Genomic DNA, 18,840 nt, shown 5'->3' with positions numbered 1-18,840 from the left:
GCTATCGAGATGATGTTGTTGCCAAAGGTCCTGTATTTTATTCAATCACTTCCCCTTAAATTTACTTAAAAAAGTGCTCCGGAGCATTGATAGGATTTTCATGGACTTCCTATGGGGAAAAGGCAATAAGCCAAAAATTCCATGATTTATTTTGGTGCGTAGAGTTAAAGAAGGGGGGCTTTGGTTATCCGGTATTGGAGAATTATTGTAGGGGATTTTTATTGAAGAAGGCTTCTTATTACTTTGAGGAGGGGCGGGGATCAGATCCATATTGGCTTTCAATGGAAAAGGAACTGCTGCATCCCTTTTGCCTGGACTGTTTATATTTGAATGGGAGGTTGGGGAATTCTGGTACAAAATTGGAGTCTCTAGTGATTTCTAAGTGAGTGTTGGTTACTTGGATTCTGGAGTGTGGGCAATCCTTGCATTTGTATGATTCGGCCTCTATTTGGCTGAACGCAGGTTTAGAAATTAATAATAAAATGCTTAATTTGAGGGGTTGGGCTAACGGGGGCATTCTGAAGATAGGGGATGTATGGAGGGGGGGGATGGGTCCGTTTGAAGAATTAGCTAGTTATGGTCTGCATATTTGGGAGGCAGGTAGATATGGGGTTTTGGAGCTATTGCTGATGGACAGATTGCAAATGTTGAGCGGACCTTTGAGTGGTAGTCCTCAGTTTTGTGAGATTTTTGCTACATCTCCTAGGGCAGTTTCTACAAATGTTAAGTTGATGCCTTTGCAGGACTGTATGAGGAGTTCCTGGGATCAGTTGCGAATGAAATGGGTATCTGAATTGGAAACTGATCTTTCTGATGACTTGCTGGAGGGCTTCGGTAAGGGCCAAGGTTGATTTAAATTTGAGGTATATTCACCAACGTCTTTTAGGCCGTATTTATTGGACACCAGTGAAAATGAAGGAGAGAGGCTTGGCTGATGTAGATCTGTGCTGGGGGTGTGGAGGCTCGAGAGGGACCTATCTACATATGCTCTGGGAGTGTAGTAGAGTGTTGGACTTTTGGAGAGAGGTTCTGGATTGCATCAATATGTTAACTAGTATGACGTTGCCTCGTACTTTTCTGTCAGTGATTTTCCTTTCAACTGATAGTCGAAGTGTGGAGGACCAGGAAAAAGCCACATTGCGAGAACTGGGTGTCGGATATGCGGATGCTCTCTTGGTATGAGAAGACTCGGGCAATTCGACAACATCGGGAAATCGAGGAGAGATGGGGGTCATTCTGTGATTTATTTGAATGAGGTGTAGGCTTTGGTTTATTTTGTGGATATTGGGGTTGCGGGGTTAGTAGGGGTTTATGTTTTGTTTTGTTGTTGTTATTTGTGTTTTGTGTTGTCACGTCTTGCTATGGGATAGGAGGGTAAGAATATTTTCGGAATTCTTTCTGAAATGCTGTTAATTTAGTAGTAATTTACATTTTGCTGCACTGATGTATATGGAGTAATCTTTTACTTGTATTCATTCTGTTACTCAGTTGTATTATTTTCTGTATAATAGTTAAATAAAGTTGGGGGAAAAAAAGAAAAATCACAATCATAATACAATACACCACACCCAATAGATTCTGGACAAGTTAAGCTCAAAATGAAGTGTGAGCAAAATGGCACTCCAGTAATTTAAAAGGGAGGGAAAGACAAAGTTAGACAGAAGTTGAGCAGCACCAACAAGTAAGTAAGCAGGGCAATCTAGAAAAAGTAACTACAGTGAGGAAATCAAATCAAGAGGCCTGGGCCAAAGTCAATGGAACAAAGTCTTTGCAGAGGATCACACAGTTCAGAGTAGTCCGCGGTTAAATCTTTGCCAAGAGTCAAGAACGAAGTTGGTCAGACGAAGTTACTTTAAAGAATGGAGAAGGACAAGCCCTCGGATTGGCAAAAGATTTCAAGCACTTTTACCGCAGTGGGATGGAACGAACAACCGGATTTGAACAATACCTTAAATGGAGAAGGCTGTAGCTGAGGCGGACGTTCCTGGCAGGTCTTGCAGGCTCACGGTTCCTAAAGTGACTGTCGGACTGACACAAAGTACGAAGACTGGAGAGTCCTGCACTGCCCAGGGAAGAAACCAGCAGCAGAGCAAAGCAACGAATAAAAGGTGCGCTCCTTAAATCTCAAGCAGGGTCTGGTCCTCCTGGCTATCCGGTTCACTGTAGCTGTGCACAGCAAATTCGACCAGAGGAGGGGGGCCTGGCTTGCAGTTTGGCGAACTGTTGTTCCCACAAGCTCCAAGGGAGAAGATTCCTTGCAGATCTTCCCTGTTGTCGAAGTTTGGAGATTCGGACCCGCAGCAGGGCTTCGCCGGGAGGTTCAGTCGTGGTAGAGGTGCTCTTCTGTCAGCTTCTCTTCGGTTCTCTCGATCCAGTGGCGACTCTGCCTGCTCAGTTCCAGAGACCTGCTTTTTATGCAGTCTCAAACCCCTCCCTCACATCCTGTTCCCCTCAGACATTCAGGCGCCTAAGGAGGGCTTCTGTGCAGAAGACTGCCAAAGGGCGGCGAACAAAGGAACCAAACCTGGTTTGGCGTGCACAGTAAAACACAAGAAAAACGTATACTTTTACAAAAAGAAATGGTGAATAAACCCAGCCGGAACCAAATAAAAGTAATTGTGGTCCAGCGGGTTTAAGTTTGAGGCTACTAAAACAGCCTAAAACAATACCAAGGCTATTTAAAATAACCGTGGTAGGAAAAATAGGGTAGATGCCACTGCCACCAGCCAAATCTTAATGAAAAGGGAACAAAATAATGTTCCATGAGAAACAGACAAAAAGGGATAACTATTAACCTTTTCCAGAACTCTATGTAAGATAGTTTGTACTGGGTCTGTGGATTTAAAAAGACTAATAAAGTCAATGGCAACTTTACATGTTCTGGGAGACAGTAGTCAGTCCCAGAAAATTGAGTTTAAAGTGGGAAGTCTGAAAAAGACAACCCTGTGTCACTGCACTGGAGGTGCTGTGTAACACACAGTAAAAAGATGATGCCTATGGAGTAGGTGAGGCTCCACAGTCTATGAACACAAAAATGTTAAACACACACAGCAAAACACATGTAAGAGTGGGAAAAAAGGGCTCACACTCTTACCAGGTGAAAAAAAGAAATCCTAGAAATCCAGCAAAGCTGCTGAGGGACTCAGTAGGTAAGGAAAATTAGCCGTTCTGGAGAATTCTCCCTAACAGTCCATGCACCGTCTGAAAAGCAAAACCCATTCCTAAGAGGGGATGCATTTCTGGAGCCAGAAGGAAATTACATTGACTACCACTGTCAGCCAGATCAAGCTTCAGGGCTCTATCCATTGCACATCAGTGCCTACATAGGAAAGCTCCCAACTACCTTAAGAAACGCATATCACCCTACAGACCCTCCAGGTACCTACGATCAGGCAACCAAGGACGACTTGTTGTACCACATGCTAAAAAGGTCAAAGGATGTGGGCGCTCTTTTGACGTCCTCACGCCTCAGGCATGGAATAAGGTACCTCTAAAGCTGCACCCTGAGAAATGCCATCTGGCATTTAATAAACAACTGAAGGCCTGGCTCTTCGAATAACTACTGCTTCCAAGCATATCCTACCCATCTGTCCTGTCTCATCCTTTTAATCATTCTTGTCTGCGTGTTTATGTTGGATCACTCCCTGGTGCCTGTGGCACTATATAAATAAAACCATAAATAAATACATTGTCTGTTGCCATGGAAAAATATGGTTTCAATAAATCTATTCAACTTCTGCAATCCAGAGGAATGTAGCTAGACCTGATAGCCACTGACAGGCACTTTTCAATAGCTAAGGCCATGCCAGAGCAGTTTCCAGACATAAAGCATCAATATGATGTATGGCACGTTGCAAAATCAATTTCGAAACCAATTACAGCTGCTGGGAAAAAAGGCTACAGAAAACATTTTAAATTGGTCACAGTCTATCAGCAACCATCTTTGGTGGAGCTCAAAAACGTGTGATGGTTCTGTACATGTTTTGCTTGAAAAATTGTGCTTATTTATGTACCAATGTTCTAACATACACTCTTGGAAAGAAAACAAACATTTCCACAAATGTGCACATGAATCATTGAGCAAGGAGCAGGGGCGTAAGAAAATGTGGTTGTTTCCAGGCTACCCTCCTCACAGAGCACTTGAGAAGATTGTGTTTAACAAAACGCTTTCAAGAGACATGAGGTGATTTTTCGAATTCTGCCACACTTCAGATTTGGACGTGTTCCATAATATGTGCCTAAAGTACAGGCTTAAAAGGTTGTATTTTGGCATAGATGGTATGGAGGCCAGAACAAGACTGGCTGTACTTGCATACAGCGAGAACGTTGGAAGTGAACAAGCAAAAACTGCAGGAATTTTTGGGGTGCCTCGTAACAACAAGTAGTTTATCAAAAGAAGCAAACAGTGGGTGGGAAAGACAATCTTCCAGTAGATGGATTTTGAATTTGTGAAAGATCTGACATTGAATGTGCTAGCCATGCACACTCCTGGAATAGCTCCAGATTTTGTTTCCAGGGCCCAGTCTATGCCACGGAACATCACAAAAGATGTTTGCCCTCCCAAACTTGAACTTGTTGAATAGTTTTTTCAAGATTCAAATGATGTTTGGCTCTCTTCGCAATGTTTAACAAAGCCAATTTCAAGCTTTTGTACAGTGTTTGGAAACTTTTTCATTGTACAATAAATGGAGTAGTATGCCACTTGATTTGTAATTGTCCAATACATTATTTTTAATGAATTACTGTTTGTGAAGTAATGTCATTAGATAGGCTGTAACATTTCTATTTTTCTTTGATTTGTCTGTTTATTACCATCAATATAACTGATTTATGTTAGAACAATAAATGTTAGTTTCATTATTTCAAGTATGTGACTCAAATCCAATCAAATGTAGAAGGGACTGGTGAGCTTAAAACAAGTCACCATGAGCTACTTTTGGCTTCCCCAGGCCAACTAATGTAACTCTATAAACTAGCTCCTTGTTCCATAGTGGTAGCTTAGCTCCTGGTGGCCGCTTACTGCTGGATACCAAGGTACTGCTTCTAATTCCAGTTTATCCGATCCTAATTTTGAGCCCTGTTTTTAACTAATTCACACAAGTTGAAGAATCTAAGAAGAAAATTGACTACAGCAGCAGCCGCTTCCTCAATCTGCCTAAATCCTTCGCCCCTTCAACTAATACAGAATAGGACTACAAGACTGATTCTTAGCCTGAAGCCCAGGGACCGCATCTCTGAAGCCCAAAATCTCCACTGGCTCCCAGTGGCTGCAAGGATCGGGTTCAAGACCTTCTGCAACATTCACAAGACTTTCTGGGGCCGGGGACCACACCACATCTGACTCATTCCCTAAATAACTCCCTCTTGGAGACCTTCAGTCATCTAGTAGCAATTCTCTGCAGATCAGATGCTATTCCAAGCAGAAAGTTTGGGGTAGATCTCTTTCCTCGGCAGGAACATCCCTCTGTAATGCCCTCTTGGGCTTCTGCCTGATCTCCCTAAATTCCGGAAGAATCTCAAGACCCAACCTTTCACTTCTTCACCCTCCCCCCTCATGATAATGCCCCCCACTTTGACTGGCTGCCTGGACCCTTCTGAGCTCCACAGGGCACCAGGCGCTCCTCTCCCAGTTTACCCCAGCACCCTGTCTTCCTGCCACCCATGACTTGGACTTGCTTTTACGGGCCACTTTCCCCTCACATGCCTGGTGGGGTGTGCATCCCTACAGAGCCTGGTCCACCCCTGTCCTCGCGCTTCGCATGTGGTAGTCACTCCGTTCTTCCCCTGGCACTTGCCCACCTGGCCTCCCCTTAGCACTTGCCTAGGCCAATTGGCCCTCTTCTTCCCCTCCTCCCTGCACTTGTATACCTCCTCTTGCCCCACACCTCCCTCCCACCTAAGACTTTTCCCTTCTGTCCCGACCTAGACCTCCCCACTCCCTCACCCCTTCACTTCTTGTTACTGTTCTTGCATGATCCGAGTGACACAAAGCCTAGTTATTGTTCTTTTCTTCCTTGCCCCCCCCACATCCTTTTATTGTCTTGTGGCGCCTTGAAACATCATTGTTTGTGTAGGTGCATAACAAATAACCAATAAATACATTTTAAAAATGAAGTCTGATCTTGCTGGAAAGTAGGAATCACAAGTGGCTGCAGATGGCAACAGACAAAGGTTCATGTGCCACAGTGTTAGCCAACATTGAAATAACGAGCAAAGGAATATGTCCTGCCAATGTACACTATGGACATGCGCCTCTGGCCTTTGCACATTTACATCTTACTTTCGAGGCCCACATGTGGAGGACAACCAGGCGTGCATGCATCAATGCAGAAATTAATATTATTGCTGTAATAGGTATACAAAGAAGTCATTAAGCCTTTCAAAACTGCACTAATTCGAGGCATGCTAGAATTTCAGTGATTTAACCTTTTTTTTTCTTCTTTTTATTGTTGCTCATTGCACGTGTTGCCCTGGATGCAACAGTCCACCCAGCTTGGTGCAAAATAGCAACTTTTACCCCCTCACCCCTCTCACTTCCGGGTCAGTCTGTGCCATCTCTATATATTAACCCACTGCTTTTGTATTCGAATACTGTTTATTTCAGAAAGGAAGTGGCCCACTTTCGGCCAAAAAAATGCCACACACAATTTGATTTTTTCGGGCATTGTCCTATTGAAGTATAGGGAAATCCATGCCTGTCTGCACCTCGCCTAGGGTCATCATTGAAAGAATACATAAATCTTGTGGAACCAGGCACATTGATACCGTTCCAATGGAAGTCAATATTTTCATGTGTGGGATGCTTGAAATATTTCATTGTTTTTCACTGCACAGCTTGCCATTAATATTGTTGAATTGTGTGGCATGTGTTCCCAAAACAAAACTCTCTCTGACACACTGTGAACACTGGATGAAGGGTTGCATTGTTGTGTCCTTGAATTCACGCACTAACAATTTGAAGGACAAAATGTGTCAAATATCCACAAAGAAGTGATAAGATTCACTATATTGAAAGCTTACCTAGAAATGTTAGGTTTCTATTACTGAGATCTGTCTTTCGAAGAGGTTGGTCATCTGACACAAAGAGAGAATGGAAACACAAGACACAATGTAAGCAAAGTTTTAAATAATATTTATGCAAGTGAGAATGGCAAGTGTGCTGCATGCTACATGATTTACATTGTGATGGATGAATGTTCAATTTGATACAAATAATAGACATTGTACGTGTTGATTGTAACTTAAATTGAAAGATAACATAAATATGTACTGTGTATGCAATTATAAATTAGGTACTGAAATATTTGTTTGCATTCTCGATTTTACACGGATGTGCGCCTGTTATGGGTACAGTTCACCAGTCGACGTCGTCTTCAACCGCAATTGTACAATAATCATCAACAACGATCTGTGATAACCATTAAATGGGAGGATACATCAGACACCAATCTGTCCTTTTGCGGTTGCAGTGGTAAGGAGCAACATAGCATCCTATAAGTTATGAAAACATGCGGATGTGAAAGTGTTGCATTTCAAATTTAAAACACAAATTTCTGTGCTGCAATTGAATGCTGTTGCGTAGATCGCAAGATAACTTTCTGTGAAGAATGCAAAGACTGGGATTAATCGATCGAGGTACCGAATCAACATTCTAAGATCACCGTAGAACCTTGCGATGCTATCACCTCTATTGGGAAAAAGTTACCCATGTTGTCATGGACTTAATTAGCTCTTTTCAGCATTATGTCAAAATTAAAAGTACTTAAAGAAACCAAAGTTTTGCGTCTGTTTGTGGATATGCGTATTTATGTTCGTGGTTCTGCGTTGGATAACGTTATGACATTGGTGATGACAGGGTATGTTTGGCTACGATGCCCACTAACGTCATTAAAATAGGTAGAGCTCATAATGAGCGTCAAATGATGTCAGCTTGAGGGGCAGGTGATCTGAATTAGTGCCGAAAGGGCACTTAAATTTAGGAAGATGGATAAGATTCGCACAAGATGGCGGTACTTGACCCATCGTTATCACATGTGTTAAAGTGAGAAATACTCTGGTAAATTGCATTGGAAATCATTTTAAGAAAGATAGATGCCTGATTGATTGGGCCAATAACATTTCGGACCAAACTACCTCCCACAGGAGTATTGACTGTGATCCTGGGGATTGCTAAAGGACTGCCATTGGCTGGCCAGAGTGGGATTTCTGTCCCTGACTTTGATGATCGGAATTCTTTCCTGAGGGGTCTACCAAGAGCAACCCTTTCACCTGCAAAGGCGGATCGGTCATGCTACTGCAACATTGATCTAAGGTCAGTTTAGGCAACCTGCAGCACTCCAGATGTTTGGGTCTACTGCTCCCATGAGCCCTAACCAGGATAGTGGGGCATGTGGAAGTCGTTGGCCAAATCATTTGGAGAGCTGGTTTATATGCCATCAATTTGTGTTGACCTTAAACAAGAATGCCAGTTTATCTACCCCTTAATAACAAAGCAACAAAGAAACTGTATCAGATCTGACCCATGTTGGAGTTTTTGCCCTTATTCCCTTTGGAAGCGCATACTGGGGGGGCGTTTGGTGGGGTAGTACATTGAATAGAGGCTTAAAAGTGAGGGAAATGCTTTTATTCCTCCATCTAATGCTCTGCCCTAGTTTTGGGATGTAGGAGGGCTGCAAGGCGGAGTTTGCATCTCTGCTTTGCTTTCCACCTCACTCTCGGAAGAACGCCCAGTTGTACGCCTGCCCTTTTTTGGGATGTGGGGGGGCTGCAAGGCGGAGTTTGCATCTCTGCTTTGCTTTCCACCTCACTCTTGGAAGAGCACCCAGTTGTACGCCCGCCCTATCTTTGGGGTGTAGGAGGGCTGCAAGGCAGAGTTTGCATCTCTGCTTTGATTTCCACCTCACTCTTGGAAGAGCACCCAGTCGTACGCCTGCCCTTTTTTTGGGGTGTAGGAGGGCTGCAAGGCAGAGTTTGCTTCTCTGCTTTGCTTTCCACCTCACTCTTGGAAGAGCACCCAGTCGTACGCCTGCCCTTTTTTTGGGGTGTAGAGGGGGGCTGCAAGACAGAGATTGCATCTCTGCTTGATTTCCACCTCACTCTCGGAAGAGCACCCAGTTGTACGCCTGCCCTTTTTTTGGGGTGTAGGGGGGGCTGCAAGGCAGAGATTGCACCTCTGCTTTGCTTTCCACCTCACTCTCGGAAGAGCACCCAGTTGTATGCCTGCCCTTTTTTTGGGGTGTAGGGGGGGGCTGCAAGGCAGAGATTGCACCTCTGCTTTGCTTTCCACCTCACTCTTGGAAGAGCACCCAGTTGTACGCCCGCCCTATCTTTGGGGTGTAGGAGGGCTGCAAGGCGGAGTTTGCATCTCTACCTTGCTTTCCACCTCACACTTGGAAGAGCACACAGGGCGGGCATACACCTATCTTTGGGGTGTAGGATGGCTGCAAAGCGCGGAGTTTGCATCTCTGTTTTGCTTTCCACTCTGTTTTGCTTTCCACCTCACTCATGGAAGAGCAACCAGTTGTACGTCCGCCCTATCTCTAGGGTGTAAGAGGGCTGCAAGGCGGAGTTTGCATCTCTGCTTTGCTTTCCACCTCACTCTTGGAAGAGCACCCAGTTGTACGCCTGCCCTATCTTTGGGGTGTAGGAGGGCTGCAAGGCGGTGTTTGCATCTCTGCTTTGCTTTCCACCTCCCTCTCGGAAGAGCACCCAGTTGTACGCCTGCATGAGATTTCCATGCAGGCGTAAAACCAAAGGATTCCCATCGAATACTCCTTGTAAATGCAGGCGGATTGCAGAGGAATGTATTCGCAGGCGCCGCCTGCCCAGTGCAATATGCAGGCCGCATCCTATTTTTACAAGGCAGAGATTTGTGATTGCACCTTTCATTTGCTCTTCACGATTACTCTGCAGGATCTGAGTCATGTACATTGCAAGCAGGAGCCCCAATAGCAGGTCAGTTTAAACGTTTGCAGTCCCCTGCGTGCAATCTGCATTTTTTTTTTACAAATTGACCGCTAATAATTTTAAAGACTGGCTGCCTTATTGACAAGGTCTTGTGGCGGGGAGGGGGATGGGAGTGTGTGGGGGGGGGGAGAAGGGTTAGGAGATTTACTTGGAATGTAAATTAACGGTTCTTAGAGGGGGAAGGGGCGGTAATGGCAGTTTTCATCACGTTTTGATGTAAAAGTTCTTCTCGCTGTAATTAGTTCAGCAATTAATTTTGTTAGGTTTAGGTTATTTTGAGCAGTACTCTTGAACCCTTTCGACCGGCTTAGCGGATAATGTTCAGATATTTTTCTGCTGGATATCCGAATTCTGTAATATTATACTGGGAATTTTCATGACCTTATTAGTTTAGTTTCATGTTATTTTAATACTGCCCTTCCTCATCACTCTTGAGAAGCAGCAATGATAGCTAGAAGGCTGAATGGCCGGATCCATTGCCTGATGGATGTTGGCCCAAAGGCAGCAGCAGAGAGAGAGCACCTGAGAAACTCACTCCTTTCCAGGAAGTCTTCTGGTTTCCTGGCAACGGCTTTGAGCTCCGAATGCAGCTGCCTTGTCTCCGTCCTTCTCCCGCCCTGACCCTTTTAGCCGTCTTTGCACTTACAGTATTCACATTACGTGGTGTCCGGTGCGCTTTATAATCCAATTAGTTCTCTTGCCAGAGCTCAAGTTTCCCGTGGCCAGGCATGAAAAGGCCATTCGGTCCTGTTGTTGCTTGGAATTCTGGGACTTGTAGTTTTCCTACATTTCAAATGGTGATGAAAAGCTACAGGTTGCTTAAATCCAAAGGGGAGGGGGGGATGACACAGAGAATGGGCTTCTCACACATGGCCACATGGTTAGTTCAGAGCTCTGCGTTTCTGGCGCAGACCAACACACATGGAGCGTTTCACGGCGGGGCTGTGTGTGTGATCTGCAGGTTGGACTCACGGCAAGGTTAACTCACCCTTTCATCCTGCTGAGGTTGATAAATGAGTACCAACACAGGTTGGGTGATATTGTGTGTAGATTTGTTCTATATGAAGCGTTGAAGCACAAGTGCTACATAATAACACGTCATTCTCATTTGGCCTCGGACGCCTGCTTGCATTCACAGTAATTTGGTAACATGGGCCTATACGCGCTGATATTTATGATACATACATATGGTGATCCATTCTTGTATAAATGTATATCACTTTACAGTGATATTGTAACCATATTTTTCGAAGTGTACTTGGAAACAATGCTATATGCCTCTTCCTGTTTTGTCAAGGGGTGAAAGGCTGTGTTCCATTGCTTCCTTTGATGTCACTTCGGGGTGGGGTCAAATGGCATCACTTCCTGTGATGTCACCAGAGGTAAGGGTCGTGTGATGTCACTTCTGCCACCCCTGGCATTTTAGTGAAATGACGTCCCTAATTCTGTGGGGCGGGGTTGGCTTTGTCAGTTGCCGGTTTGTGGTGCGTGCCCAGCTGCATTGCACTATGTTCCAAGCCAGCCTAAGTGGGGCTGAAGTTAGTGTCTTGGTGGAGGACTTGGGGGACAGTCAGGGAAGTCTCGGGCAACTAACTAGAAACTGTGGGCCCTGAAGTGTCGCCATGGAATACGGTCACCTGACATGGTATATACGTAGCCTAAAATCAACTAATATGGCACAGTAAGACATACAATCTAGAGAAAGAATATGTTGTGTGGATATAAACCAACGAATTGCGCCAACTGTGATCATTCCAGAGCGGAATAGGTTATCCCCGTTTACGCATTCGTCTGTTGAGCAAGTTGTGGAAAAAGAACCTCGAAATAATTCTACTTCCCACCTTAGTTGACAGCACATCTCAACACACAATTCCAGCATCGGAACGCAGGCTACACAATTGAATGTACACCCCCAGAAGACGCACATCTACACCCAGCATAGATGGAGCATTGCAACTCCCTGCACTCCTTAAACACCACTCTGACAGAAACCACGGTCAGTCACACACACAATGTGCATTAGCAGCCGGGTCCGTACATTAAACGCTGCTCCAGACAACTCAAAACATATCTAGAGCTGACACTCTGCAGATCTGAAAAAGATGGTGTTCCCTGGGCACATCTACATTGCAACAGGTGACCCATGTCCCTGCTCCCCTTGCTCCTACCTTAGGCTGCTACCCACCTCTTGCGGACGCTGAAGCTCAGGGACACTGCGGCAATGGCAGAAGGTGTGCTATACGAGACTCCACAGCAAAGTGTTCCACCCATTCTCTTCTGCAGCATTCTTCTGGACAGCTGAAAAGGAAGGGTGGACATTCATGTTGGTTCTGCTGCGGTCAGTCTGCTATTCTAGGAACTCTGGTTCACTGACTGGCTCATGACACTTGATATCTGCCCGTCAAATCAAGCGATTTGGGATTGAAGGAGGGCCAGAGCAAAGATCACACAATTCTAGGCGAAAGCCGAAAGCTTTGGGGGCCATTAACCGTGGAGCATAAGGGGATACAACTGTGTCCCTAAATCATTACATTACTCCATTGTAAGTGTTTTTTTTAAATTATTTTTTGTTTTACAAGGACTCGTTGTTGTTTAAGTCATAGTGAAATTAAATTATTTGGCCAGGATCACACACTTTGATAGAGCAGTGCAGCTGGGATTTTAAGTTACTGTGCAATTTAGGCACTTGACTACAACAATAACTTGTCTTATAGTTTCAAAATACACATCACAAATTAAATCAACCTTACAATATGTAAATCCTTAAACATGTTAAGGCAAAATAATACAATTGTACCTTTTATTTTCCAAATTCTGAATGAAAAGCTAGAAATCGGAGCATGTAAAACGTTTGCCTGAATAATCTCCCTTTTTTTACCCAACTGTACATTCAGCATTATTAGATATACAAGGAAATTGTGTACAGAGGTTGTTTGTCACAAACCTCAGCTTGCTATTATTCATGATGTTAAGGACACTAGACTATCCACCTAAAAGAGATTTTTTTTTTTGTATGTCAAGTTGGTAGACCTCCTGAACATAAACTGACCTTTAATGTGGTACTTTACTTTTCAAGGAATCTGAGCCGAGCGGGGTTTGTGGGGTCTTAGTAGGAAATGCCACATCAAATGGCCAATTGTAAACACTTCAAAACAGGAACATATTTAGAATAAGGTCAACTAGGCCTGGGCCTAGGGCAGCAGATTATTTGGGGGTAGCGAGATTTAGTGTTCAATGTTTGTCAGAAACCTCTTTATTCATGGACAAATGGGGATGGCCCGGCCACTCAAAATAAATGTTCATAAGGTACCATTTTCTTGCTGGCTGAAGCGGACTGCCTTTTTGCAGCAGATGTACTCACACTTTCCCCAGAAAGTTCCTGTGACAGTGCAGCTTCTATTGCTCCTCTGTTCATTACAGAGCAGCTACCTGGGGACTGCAGAAGCATTCAAAGATGGTCGTCTTTCCAAAGAAGAACCATTGTCTGCAACCTTGAAAAGTGGAAGTGGAGTCTGTGCTCTTTCCATGAGGTCTTTTTGGTACGTACAACAATTTGTTGAATTGCAGATTTGACTCATATTGTATAAGAAGTTGCAATCGCTCGTCAAAGAATGACTAAAGGCAGGTTACTTTATCAGGCGCTCTATATACTTTATAAGTCGTCAAAGTATCAGGTGAGTTTGCAGAGATTTTAGAAATTGTCCAATCTTAGCTTTAAACCGTTAAGCCAGCCCTGACTTAGCAACTACCGTTAGCTTCACGCATTTTAACCCTTTTTGTCCTGCCTTTTTATAGATGAGAAATTAACAAATAAATTAGGAATACAAAATGACATCTTCTAAAAGCCACGGCCTGTCGAACCTCTTTTGCGAGGTTCAATTGGAAACAAAAGTGGGCAATAGTGGGGCGGGCGGGGGGGGGGGGGTGTTGCGGGAATTGTGGTGTTCTCATTTGTTGCAAGGTGATATCGGAAGTCAGTCATAGGCTCCGGGTTGTGCTGTATATGATATGGTGCTTTGCTGCTTCTCTCCTGGTGTTTTTGCTTTTGTGTTTTTTAGTTGTTTGTTAGCTCCAGCATATCTGCCTGTTTGTAATAGCGGTGATCCTTTGAAAATGCTAAATGAAGCTTATTTAAAAAAAAAAAAAATAGGTGGCCACTAGCTGGTGAACATTCTTAGGTTTATTGCGTTTCAACATTTCCTCAGTCGTTACTTTGTATACAGAGAACTGTTGTTTCACTGAACGCAAACTATGTAATACCGCCTGGCTAATTCAATGATTTCTTTCCACAAGGGACCAGGCGTGTGCCCGATTTACTAAAATGGGCCGGTATTATTTGTGACTTGTCATCCTTCTTCTGTTTGCCAAGTAGTTCCCCTGACTTGTGACCTTTTTCTGCCTCGAGTAGTTGCCTGCAGCCATACAGCACTATTCTGTAGTCCTTTCATTTACTTGTCCTACATTTTATAAAGGAGAGCGGATTTATATAGCAAGGGTGTTGCATTAAAGCCAGGACGTCCATGACAGATTCAACGTGACACAGATGGACAAGAATGCTCCAACACTCTCTATTGCACTCTGTCTCTTAAGAAGCACCTCCTCCCTAACCCACGCGTCTCTGGTCCCAGGTTAGGAGGTATTGCTCATCTCCCCGCCACTGTCTAAGATCATTCGTGCACCGGAAGGGAGGGCCTACATGTTAGGACGCCTTCTTTAGCCAAACTCCCTCTCGGACTTCCTAAACTCTGTGTACTCTATTCAGTGGTTAGTTTTCTGAATGGGCATGGGATTGCGCATTAAAAAGATTATGCCCGCCTTGTCTCTTTACTGTCATGGCCACTTATTCCTTTCCCGCTCACTGTCTGTTTTTCTCCTCTCACCACTCTCCTCCAGCTTTGCACCTCTTTACTCTTTTGACTCTCTTCCTCCTCCTCTTCTGCCCCCCAGTCTCTCACTCCTCCTAGGTCTCACCTCCACCCTTTGATGTTGCTACTGTGTCTACTACTCTGCTAAACCTCCTCCACACTGCTACTCACTCCACCACACTACTACTGCAACCCCACCCCAACTCCTCTGGAACCACCCTCCTTTCACTCACACACACACCCGACACTTTCTCTTGTAGCCACACTACCAATGCAGTTCTCTTGCGCTCACTAACCAATAACTTACCTGCTGCAGAAATGGCCTCCACGCTCTGCTTCTCCTTCCTTCTGATGGTCTCTTTGTCTGACACCACCTCCTCTGACCTCACTCGAACAACCCACAAATTCCTGCACCCACTTTATGCCCCCCATTACCCGTCCTGCCATTGGATTCCTTGCGCTGCCCAATCTGGCCCCCCCCCTCCCACCCGCACTCGGGACGTGTTACAATTAGGGTGGCAACTGTCCCGAATTTCGCGGGATTATCACGCAATTAGGGACTCTGTCCCACAGTTTGCAGAGCGGCTGTGCAAGACGCATGCTGTCCAGACTTGCGTCGGGACAACCTGCCTCCAGCACAGCCACTCTGCAAACTGAAGTAGCCATTTACAGAGCATGGCGCTGCCACCTGCTGCTTTCTTTCTCCTGGCGGCTCTGCAGCCCTGGCTCCTTTTGAGCCTGCAGGTCGAGCTGTAACGCTCTGACACCTGGCTTAATTCAAATGCTAATGCTTTGTTCCTGGGGTCTTGATGGTCATGTTTGCAGATAAACAACGTGACCATCACCTCCCAAGGACAAACCATTTGCATTTCTATTAAGCCAGGAATTAAGAGCCATTAAAAAAATCTACATTTAAAAAGGGGGCAGGCCAAACATGAATGACGTGACGTCATCACCACCTTGTGGGCAAGTGTCCCGTGACAGACTATCAAAGAGTTGGCCAACCTAGTTACAATAGGAGAAGATGTTAAATAGCAACCTAGGCCCTAGTGCTTGCTCAAGGGCATTTTTTGCTGAGGCTGGGGAGATGTGTGCACTGACTCGCAGGCGTAGCAGTGCCTTCTCTTCCACCGCTCTCGCTCTCCTTTTGCAGGTTCTCTGCTTCAGGCACTTGCGTTCAATCCGCGTGGGATGCTGGAGGGTTGCTCTCACACAGTCGGGCCCAGGTCTTTGGTGTCTAAACATAATAATAATAATTTAGCATTTATATAGCGCTACGAACCCTCGGGTATCTGAGCGCTGCTTGTTATTACCCACAGTGTGTGGTGCTCATTTATCGACCTCGGAAGGATGAAAGGCTGAGTTTGGCCCTGCCGGGCTCTGCACGGATGTCAAAACGAGCGCTCTACTCGCTGTGCCACTTGACCGGCTAAATGGGTAGTGTGTAGCACTGGAGGGCGGTCCTCTCTGCCGGTACTTGCTGCTGCACGGCTCTGCTGCATTGGCTCTAGGAAAGACCAAATCTGGCGAGCAACTTGTTTAGGAGGCATGCTCTGAGACAAATTGCGACTGCACATATACAGGCTGGCAAAAGGCCGGGGTCAGGAAATGGATCCCTCTCAACTGCCATTGGCTGACTCTGACAAGGGACAATTTGGAGAGATAGGCAAAATCACCTAATGCTTTAACAACTAATAAGTTGCTATTTTTCAAACAGACCTCATGGAAATACAGACTCCAATTCCACTTTTCCTACAAAAAAAAGATGGCCACCATGGATCGGGGAGAAGGGAACTACTCGTCCCTTCTCCCTTTCCATGGCAGCTATTATCGTGTCAGGGATGCGCCAGGAACACTTCTGTTCCCGGCGCCGGCGAGGGACAGCAGTGCAAGGTAAGTGGTGCGGGGGTAGGAGGAGGGGTTAAATAAGTGGAAAAGGGGTTTGGGTATAGGGACACAGGGGCTCAGGGGAGCACTTACTCATTATCCGCAGGGCAAGATGCAGTGCTTTAAGTGGGGGAGGGCTAGCCGGGGCCGAGCCCTGGCAGTCTCCAGAAAAGGCTCCCGAACCAGGGCCCTGCCTTGACCCACCCCGACTATCCCCAGCCATGCTGACACCTGAGGCAGCCCGTTTAACGGCTGCATGGTTCCACAAGCTGCCTGCAGGTGTCAGCACTTTGGATTAGAAGAAAAGCAAAGGCGTAGTCTTTTCTTTTTTTCTAAACCGAAGTGCGGAGATGCGCAAGCAGCAGGTGCAACCATGCAGTGCGGGCTGCCGGATGGCTCCGCACTCAAACAGGAAGAGGGCTGGGCAGTCCAGCCCTCCTTTTGTTTCTGAGTAAATAGCCATCCACATCAGGCAGCATTTTCATTCAAGGAGCCCATTGTTAAAGCGTTGCACCATGCGGCTCCTTGAATGAAAGGGCTGCCTGCTGGGTGTGAGCTGGGGCACACTAGTGTCACACCTTTGATGCGCCCAGCCCCTTCTTTTATAATAATGCCAACGTGCCCAAGCTCTGCTTATTTTATCAGCCTTCACCCCCCAGGCAAGGCAAGGCGTGGCCAAAGCACAGCCGTTTTTAGGCCACACCCCCTAACAAGAGCACCCCCCTCAATTTCTAATCCCACTTAAAGCACTAGCAAGATGGTAGTCTGCAGCTTCGAGCAGGTGCAGAGCGGCGGCCTTTTCCATGTGGTAAATCCTCGTTCTGACCCTCTTCGTTAACTGAGAGGCCAAAGCCATGCCCCGGCCTGTACTAAAATGACCCGACTACTTTTTCCACAAGGTGCTCGATGGAGAAATGAAAGTTCAGTACTCGGGCATGTTGTCTGCAGTGACTGAATCCGGGAGCCTTGACTGAATGTCGAGCAGCTTGTTGGAGTCCGGAAGTGGGCTGGCACAGGAAGGAGAGCCCCTTGATGTTCACACTCAACAAAAAGCCATCAATGCGCCCCCTCACAGGTTTGTGGGGGAGGCATGTGGAAGCTGTCAATTGCAGGAAGCCGAGACTGAACTGTACAGGCATTCATATGTGTCATGAAGGAAAAAGGGTTCTGGTTGAAGAAAGAAAAATGTGAGCTGCAAAAAGACAGGTTGGACTTTCTAAGATACACCGTCTCGACAGCCGAGATAGAACCCAAAGAGAGCCTGTTGCAAGCTACAGCTCAAGTGCCAGGACCACAAAATAGGGAACAGTTGAAATCCTTCATTGAAATGATTGAGTACTACGCAAAGCTTGTGAGAGACTTTTACAACAAAACCGAAGACTTAAGAAAATTGCTGAGAAAAGGTGTGAAATAAGGGTGTACAGATCAGTGCAAGAGAGCATTTGAAGAGTTGAAATAGACATAATTAGATGGAATTCTTAACTTTAGCTTGCGTTGCATCTAGATAGAAATATGAATTTTAGCATGTGTCACACTTAGATGGAATGCTTAACTTTAGCCTGCATCACATCTAAATAGAAATGTGAATGTTAGCATGCGCCACACTTAGATGGAATAGTGAATGTAGCAAGCATCACACCTAGACATAATTGCAAGGACAGCAATGCCAGTTAACCGATCCACTAACAATGTTACCCCTCTGCAAACACCTCTCAAGCTCTAACCAAACACAACCACAAGCCTAAAACACAACAATCTGCACAAACGTCACTACACTGCAACAACAAAACAAACCACACGTAGACTCGCACACCAGCACACAACGACTACCGACCATAAAACACCCCAAGCCCAGTCAATGGACCCACCGGGCTGAGGCTGCCAACAGCACTTCACTGCTCTCTTGCACTTTTCCAGCTTATTCCCACTAACTCATGCCCCCCTCCCCTTTTTCAGAGCCACCAGAGCGCCAGGGGACCACTTCGGTGGTGATAGTGTGCAGTACAAATATCCTTTAACATTAACATGATCACGGTCATTCCCTTATAGGTCCATGCATGCTCAACTCCAGCACCAAAGATAGCACGCATGCAGTGATCTTGGAACTCCTATTTTAGAAAAC

General features: G+C 45.5%; 1 protein-coding gene across 2 annotated transcripts in view; it reads left to right on the top strand.

Annotated features, from left to right (window-relative positions):
* The window catches only part of LOC138581133 (CMP-N-acetylneuraminate-beta-galactosamide-alpha-2,3-sialyltransferase 2-like), a 431,707-nt gene that overhangs the window by 105,295 nt on the left and 307,572 nt on the right, over positions 1-18,840 (top strand). Inside the window, exon 1 of one of the 2 annotated variants that reach the window (XM_069652227.1) lies at positions 7,356-7,471. The exons of the other annotated variant lie outside the window; for it this stretch is intronic. The gene's annotated coding sequence lies outside the window, so the exon portion shown is untranslated. Of the gene's footprint in view, positions 1-7,355; positions 7,472-18,840 lie in introns of those variants that run through there. 2 annotated transcript variants of the gene reach the window in all.

This window comes from Ambystoma mexicanum, chromosome 3p, assembly GCF_040938575.1.
Source record: "Ambystoma mexicanum isolate Mex_15411 chromosome 3p, UKY_AmexF1_1, whole genome shotgun sequence".
NCBI lineage: Eukaryota > Metazoa > Chordata > Amphibia > Caudata > Ambystomatidae > Ambystoma > Ambystoma mexicanum.
This window is presented reverse-complemented; position numbering and strand designations above follow the sequence as displayed.